The sequence below is a fragment of the Podarcis liolepis genome (genome assembly GCF_965112155.1).
Source record: "Podarcis liolepis genome assembly, chromosome: 16".
NCBI classification, from domain to species: Eukaryota; Metazoa; Chordata; class Lepidosauria; order Squamata; family Lacertidae; genus Podarcis; species Podarcis liolepis.
Window position 1 is genome coordinate 31,990,747 of NC_139567.1, and position 8,038 is coordinate 31,998,784.

The 8,038-nt window shown below is 47.4% G+C and overlaps 1 protein-coding gene across 1 annotated transcript in view; it reads left to right on the top strand.

The window, feature by feature from the left end:
• Positions 1-1,259: 1,259 nt before the first annotated feature.
• The window catches only part of LOC310695280 (uroplakin-3b-like), a 50,894-nt gene continuing 44,115 nt past the window's right edge, over positions 1,260-8,038 (top strand). The window contains exon 1 of the mRNA XM_083479451.1: positions 1,260-1,457. The gene's annotated coding sequence lies outside the window, so the exon portion shown is untranslated. The remainder of the gene's footprint in view (positions 1,458-8,038) is intronic.

An 8,038-nucleotide genomic window follows, 5' to 3' on the forward strand; every position in this document is an offset into this window, starting at 1 on the left:
CTTAGCAAGCCTACTAAGAGTTAAATACCATCTGTGACTCCTTTTCAGGTAGCATGGCTCTTCGCCTCCTTACAGCCCCCCAGAACCCAGCCCAAATGTTCTGAAGAAGGTGCAAGCATCAAGGCACACTGCCGTTCCCCCGCTCTCGTCGCAGCAGGGGCTCCGCCTTCCAGCAGACAACTGGCACAGTTATATCTGAGGATGAAAAACAATCTAGTCCATAAGATTTATGTCTTTGAATACTCTATTCATCCATCAGAGCGCGAGGCTCCTGGGGGAATAATGTCGCCTTTTGTTTCTCCGAGAGGCCCCTGCCTACCTCCCCTTCTTCTAAGAAGAGCTGGATGATGGCAGATGAGGTGGTCTGCAGCCAAGAGCATGTACCTGTCCTGGCTGCAAGAAGGTGTGTAGCTTCGCTCAGGAAGTCCTCTGCCCCATCCCCCAAACCATCCTGCAATCTTAACAATTTGGAGCACGCAGATTTGCACGCTACCTGTGGCCCCGAGTGAACAGAAGGGGTTTTTCTTTCTCTCTTTTTAAAATTGATTTGATGGTGGGGGGAATTCAACTGATAATAATAATACTGTAAAATAATAATAATTTATTATTTATACCCCGCCCACTCTGGTCAGCTCCCAATCAAGTGTTAAAAACAATACAGCATTAAATATTAAAAACTTCCCTAAACAGGGCTGCCTTCAGATGTCTTTTAAAGATAGGATAGCTGCTTATTTCCTTTACATCTGAAGGGAGGGCGTTCCACAGGGCAGGCGCCACTACCGAGAAGGCCCTCTGCCTGGTTCCCTGTAACCTCACTTCTCGCAATGAGGGAACCGCTAGAAGGCCCTCAGTGCTGGATCTCAGTGTCTGGGCTGAACGATGGGGATGGAGACGCTCCTTCAGGTATACTGGGCTGAGGCCGTTTAGGTCTTTAAAGGTCAGCACCAACACTTTGAATTGTGCTCGGAAATGTACTGGGAGCCAATGCAGATCTCTCAGGACCGGTGTTATGTGGTCCTGGTGGCCACTCCCAGTCACCAGTTTAGCTGCCGCATTCTGGATTAATTGCAGTTTCCGGGTTACCTTCAAAGGTAGCCCCACGTAGAGCACATTGCAGTAGTCCAAGCGGGAACATAAATGGTGATAAATGGTGCTCTAGAATAGTCTGAACTATAAGGGCACTTCTAGTGTGGGACCGAAAGAAAAATCACACATGGTATTGGGTTAAAGGTAAAGGGACCCCTGACCATTAGGTCCAGTTGTGGCCGACTCTGGGGTTGCGGCACTCATCTCACTTTATTGGCTGAGGGAGTCGGCGTACAGCTTCTGGGTCATGTGGCCAGCATGACTAAGCCGCTTCTGGCGAACCAGAGCAGCGCACGGAAATGCCGTTTACCTTCCCGCCGGAGCGGTACCTATTTATCTACTTGCACTTTGACGTGCTTTCGAACTGCTAGGTTGGCAGGAGCAGGGACCAAGCAACAGGAGCTCACCCCGTCGCGGGGATTCGAAACGCTGACCTTCTGATCAGCAAGTTCTAGGATCTGTGGTTTAACCCACAGCGCCACCCGCGTCCCTGCTATTGGGTTAGGTGAGTGCAAAACACATGCACAGGTTGTCGAGTGTTGGAGGGTGTTCTTCAAGGGTACAGAACTTAGGGCTCTCCTCCAGATGTTGCTGGACTCCAACTCCCATCAGCCCCAGCCAGCATGGCCTATGGTCAGGGAGGATGCGAGTTGGAGTCCAGCAACATCTGGAGGGCCACAGGTTCCTCATCCCTGGAGTACATGTCTCAAACCCAGCACACACCCCTTTAACATACCTGAAACTCAACCTGGTCAACAGCCTCCAAGTATTCTGAAGGAACACCTGCCAGACTTTCTACTTAGGGTATCCATATCCAAGCACCAATTATAAAAATGAGAACTGGCCTATTCTGATGGCCTAAGGAAGTGGATAAACCTCAACATCACGGTACATTCCTTTAAGACATATCTAATAAAGCACGTCTCTGTCGCAAGTCATTTCATGAGGAATGCCATTCTCTCGGGAAGCTACATTGACAGACTTCAAAATACTCGGTCATTTGTTCAGGATGTTTGTTTTTCACAGTGCAAGAAGCTAAAAAGCAGCCATTAGTGTTTAAACCAGTGGCTCTAAAAAATAAATAAATGGGAGGGGGGGACCTCTGCCCCCTTGGTTCTATATATTCATCCCCAGTGCCCCCTACCCTATAAAAAGCATTGTTCAGCACAGCGGTTTGCACAACCCACTAAGGAAGATCATAACACAATAAAATTATAACTGAGAGCAATTAATTGCATATTTATTCAGAATCCAATTGAAACTAGTTAGTTTAATTAATTTAACAAATCTGATGGACTTGATCCAGCGACACCAGTTTTTCAAAGTCTGAAAAAAGCTTTTGAAGCTCCTGAACGATCAACCAGGAGGGAGAGAACATGCCAGTCGGGCATGTGTCTCTGCCAGGGTCCTACTTCGAGTGTAGGACGAGCTCCTGACAATTTCTGCCTCCAGGGACCCCCCCCCTTGCATCTTAGTGCCCCTCCAGGTCATCCTACCCCCCCCCCACACACACACAGGGGGCGCTATTGCTCACTTTGGGAACCACTGGTTTAAAACATTGCATGTGAATTCTGGGTTTTGCCCCTAAATTTCTTAGCTACTGAAGCATTATCATCATTCACCCCTCTTCTGCTTCCAGAGCACCCAAGGGTGCTTGAATCCCCTTGCCATCTTCCCAAAGTTGGAGAAAAAGCATTGTAAAGTTCACATACCTGCTTGCTATTCTGTTTTGCACTTTGTAACGGATGCCGGGGTCACATTCCCAATTTTAGTCTTTGGCGATGAAGTGGCCGGGCGGTGAAGACGTTTGTGCGTGGGAAAAGCGACTTTTCAAAACAAGAAAAAAATCTTACTTCGCATGCCAAGCAAAGGCACCCCCCTTTTTTCCTTTTCTTTTTCCTTTTCTTGCAAATTACAAAGAAGCACGGAGACAGAAAATCCCTCATCCGTCAGTTCAGCGGTTCCAGACTGTCATTGCTGTAACCTTGCTAGACTTTGCAGTAGATGGAACAGGACGAGCCTTGAGATTCGATGGTATGGCAAAAGGACCCTTTACAGTAGTGCATCTTTGCTTAGATTTGAAATCATCTTCATTGGCAGGGAGGTAGAGCAGGGGTGGAAACCCCAATCCGGACTCCTTTAAAGGCACATGGTTTCCTGCAGAATGGATCAAATTTCCAGAAAGAGCAGAAGAGATATTTTCACTCAAGAGGTGCCTGCCACAGGCTGCTGATGGAAAGTGGAAGCTAGTTTAGCAACTCTCACAAGAGGAAACTTTCCTCTTTTTTTTCTTTTTTTTGCAGGGGCGTTTTATTCCCCTTTTAAGAAGGGCAGGGAGAAGCACCAGGCCTAAATTGGGAGGAAGTCAGTACAGCAATGATATTGGCTGCAAGGATATTGGCTGAGGGCCTTTGCACAGTGCGTGATTCCTTCCAACATATTAGCAGAGAAACAGCCAGGTGGTGGGGGAGGCGGGTTCTCAGGGATTTATTTTGGCACTGTATGCTTTTGCCTTCCTTGTAGTGTGTGTGGAGCGGGGTGGGGAGCACATAGATGGGGCAGACTGCTAGATTTGGAAATGGCCAGGGCATCACTGGAGGACAGGTGGCTCCTCCTGGCAAATGGCCTGGTGCGTGCTAGAGCACCAGTCCTTCCTCGCCCCCAGAATCCGGGCAACCAAAGGTCCCTTCGTGATTGCCATCTGTAATAAACAAAACCTGTCCTTATTCCCTTATGAGGGACACAAGAGCCCTTATAGAGTCTTTTGTAGATTCTCTATCGGTAGGAGAAAATAACAGAGGCCAACCAGAGAATATTCAGAAGCAAAGCAGCTAGTAAGCCTGATCTTTATTGAACTGTTGCAACAGGGTGCTCCCCTCACACGCAGGGGGACGGAGGAGGACCCAGAGCAAAGGTGTGCCCGCCCTTATATAGACATTTTAAATTGCCCGCCCTGGAGTCCAAGACCACCCCTACATACATCATACGTACATACAGACCTAGAGGCATTGAATACATTATTCCAGACCCGTCTTTCTGTTCCTATCACATTGCAGGGCTTGGGGCTTTTTAGTTTAGAGAAAAGGCGAGTACGGTGGCAGGACCCGCAAGGTGATGTTTGTCCTAAGAAAGGGCTGTTCCCACCCCCAACAGCATAGCACATAGGCTGGTTCAGGCCAGAACAAGATTGCCTTTGTTCACCTGTGTTAATCTGCTTCATGATGGGCCTGAGCAGCAACAGCAGCAGCCTGTCTTGCCAAGCCAGGGAAGGGGGCGAGGGAGAGCAGCCCAAGGGCATCCTGTTGAAAAGGGGCTTTGGGTATGCCAAGCAGCTCCTGCCAGTGGGACTTGACCCTTACCAGTTTGCATACAAGGCAAAGAGATCCATGGAGGATGCTGTGGTAATGGTTTTACGTTCTGTCCTGACTCATTTGGAGAAGCAAGGGAACTATGCGAGATTGTTATTTGTAGACTTTAGTTCTGCATTTAATACTATTCTTCCACATAGATTGGTGCCCAAACTATTAGACCTGGGACTTCCACCACGTTTGTGCAGGTGGATATTAGATTTTCTATCAAACTGTTCCCAATGGGTCAGGATGGGTTCCCACGTCTCTGCGGATCTCATCATGAATATGGGGATGCCGCAGGGGTGCGTGTTGAGCCTGCTTTTATATACACTCTATACACCCCAAATACCCCCAAATACATGAGTAAAAAGATCATTAAATTTGCAGATGATACAACGTGGTTGGATTAATTACGGCTGGAGAGCTGGGATAGCAGGCTTGTTGGTTTCTGAATGTCTGGTGTAGATTTTTCAGTTTCGTTGTTCTGTATGGGACAATGACAATAAAGATTATGGTATCGTATCGAGAGACCTGCTTCTGACGGAGGAGCAGCTTTCAGTAAAGGTGGAACTTACAGACGAGACAGAACTGCCGCTGGTCTATAAGGCACGGTCTAAGGCCCGACTGCTGCTGAAGCAACATTCGAATTCTGACATTTTCATCAGGCAGCCTTGAGCCCTGCAAAAGGCCTTGAAGTCTCAGATGCGCTCAGCGCTTGCAGTATAATGCTCCTCAGATTTTGTGAGGTGGTGGTTCTGCCTGTGGGGAGTCAGAGAGCAAAGTCCTAAGATTCCAGGGTCCAGTGCAGCGCAGAGGTACAATGGTTAATGCCTTGGCCCAAGAAGATAGTCCAAAGCAGTACATTGTGTGAGTGAGAGAAATCACAATTCAAATGACACAAACATGGCTTTAAAACAGAGTGTACTGGATCTGTAACTAATGGACAAAGTCTAGACAGGCTTACATTACAGGAAGGGGAATTTTAGTTGAATGTTAGGATAAACCTCTTGAAGCTAAGAGGTGTTTGACAATGGAACTGATGACTTAGAGTGGTGCTGCATGGGCTTTGCCTCGCTTCAAACTTGACTCTAGCTCTGGATCTTCTGGATCCAACAGGGGGTTAGACTAGATTGCTTACAATGACAGGGGTGAAGGGACCCGGGAGGTACATCAGGACATACTAGTAGATCTCTGGGTGATTTGCAAGAGATAGGCAGAGACTCTGATCACTTGAAGGGTTTGATTCATCAAATGCAGGTAGAAGCAAGCATCCCTTGGAAGGTGTGGGGTAGGGATGGGAGGGGATTTTATTTTGATTGCATTTTAATGTGAACCTTCTTAACCTGCAGTTTTTGAACCCATACATGAACTGAAACACAGCTATCCTTGGAAGTTTACTTTTCTCCAAATTTTGCAACACAGTTCTGCAGCCAAGCAGTGCATATATGTAATGGCTATGAGTTACTCGTGCGTAAACTGGTGCCTCTCTAGGCTAATTTGCCTTGTTAAACCTTTCTGACTGCACAGCCCTTGCTCATCGCAGCTGCCTCAATCGCTGGCAGAATCCGTCAGTGGGTGTTTCTTGAACCTCTTCCAACATAAAAGTTGTTTGACACCCAGTCTCCTCCTCCTCTCACTGCGCGGGAGTCTTCTGCGCAGGGAGGGCGTGGACAGCGGAGGACCTGGGCTCTCCTCACTGATGTCCAGTGAAGAGTCCTGGAGCCCTCCCTCCGATTCCCCCATCTGCCCCCCTTTCTCCCTGGTGTTGCGCTGATTAGCTTCCCCCTCTACTGAGCCGTTTCTCCCCTTGCTGCTGGGTCCTTCGCCGGCAGAATCTGTGAGCCTCCCCTTTGCCTCTCGCTCTGATGTCAGTTCCCTGACAATATACTACTGAATATAGCTTTTAAAAGATGCATTACATTCGGCAAATATTTGGATTGGTCAAAACTGCCTATAGAAATGGGTTTATCTGGAGATATTTGCAGGGAAAAGCTGGCAACCTTCACCAGGGTTTCTAACAGGAGTCTGTCCCCGGCTTATCTGGAGATGTTGAGAACTGAACTCAGGGGCCTTGCACTGCCCCTGGGTGCTCAACCACTGAGTTAATGCTGTTGGTGATTTCCCTCTGCCCCATTTCTCTGGGCTGGCATTGCTCACCAGCTGTTAAAATAGCATTTTGATCCAATATCAACCTTGCTCCATCAGAGCCTAGTCCTTCCTAGGCCACCTCTTTTATACCAACCAAGCAATTAACTGCTCCATGGTGGCTGCTAACTTGGCAAGGTTCCCCTTGCTAAAAAAACAAATAGACTGGAAATAATTGCTCTTAAAACTCCTGGGCTGTTCTGGATGGTCAAAGTATGACTCTGTCACCTCAGGAATTTATATCACATCCTTCTCACAGTTATCAGCCTGAGAGATCCCGAAAGATGCCTTGAATCGTACTTCCCAAGCGCAAATTAGCTTTCAGTTGTGCCTTAATAAGCCCCTTCTATCTGTATGACCTTGATCCAACAACAGGATACAAAATAACTGCACAGCAGCTGCTGCTTATCTGCTATTCATTTTTGTTTTGTTTTTAAAGCCTTGCAACGCAGAGAAATCCTTTTCAGCCTGAGGGATACATGCCCTTCTGGGCAGCCTTGAAAGCGTAGGAGCTTTCAACCCCCCCAATAAAATATCTGAGGGAGCTGCTCCGCACCCCTCCCCCAAGATGAGGGGCATTGTCATTCAGATGGTGTGTGTTGCACCGCAACTAGTGACTGATTATGTGGGGCAGGGCTTACCTGCCCCCCCATTTTCCCCCCAAGTTGGCACCCCTGCTTCCAAGGGCTGGTGGGCAGAGGCAGAAGCAAAAGTGGGTTCAGCAATGAGTGCAAATTTTACTTGTGTACGCTAGGCTAGTTTCTACACACACACACATGATTCCCCTTACCCAGACTGCATTAAAGATATTGTTAGGAGAATCTGCTTACTCAAACTGTACTAAGTTTTAAGTTACAGATAGGTAGCCATGTTGGTCTGCCATAGTCAAAATAAAAAAATTCCTTCCAGTAGCACCTTAAAGACCAACTAAGTTAGTTCTTGGTATGAGCTTTCGTGTGCATGCACACTTCTTCAGATACACTGAAACAGAAGTTGCCAGATCCTTCTCACCTTCTCATCCCTTGCCTTTTCCTGTAAGACCTATTACAGTCGTTAAGAGTCGTCAACAGGCTCATCTCAGCTATCTGCCAATCTCCCATTCCCACCACCCTTCTGAGTAATACCCCTCCCCACCTTCTCACTATATAGAAGGATCTGGCAACTTCTGTTTCAGTGTATCTGAAGAAGTGTGCATGCACACGAAAGCTCATACCAAGAACTAACTTAGTTGGTCTTTAAGGTGCTACTGGAAGGAATTTTTTTATTTTGTACTGTATTAAGAATGTGTCAAGCATGTTTGTGCAGGAAAAACTCAGCCTTGAGCTAGCCTGATAAGAGAGAGGTAGCTGTTTTTAATCGCATCTAATCCAGACCACAACTAATAATATGACAACATCCCTAATCCAGGTTGTTGTTATTATGATTGCAACCACCCCCTGCACTCCTGCAAAGGTCCC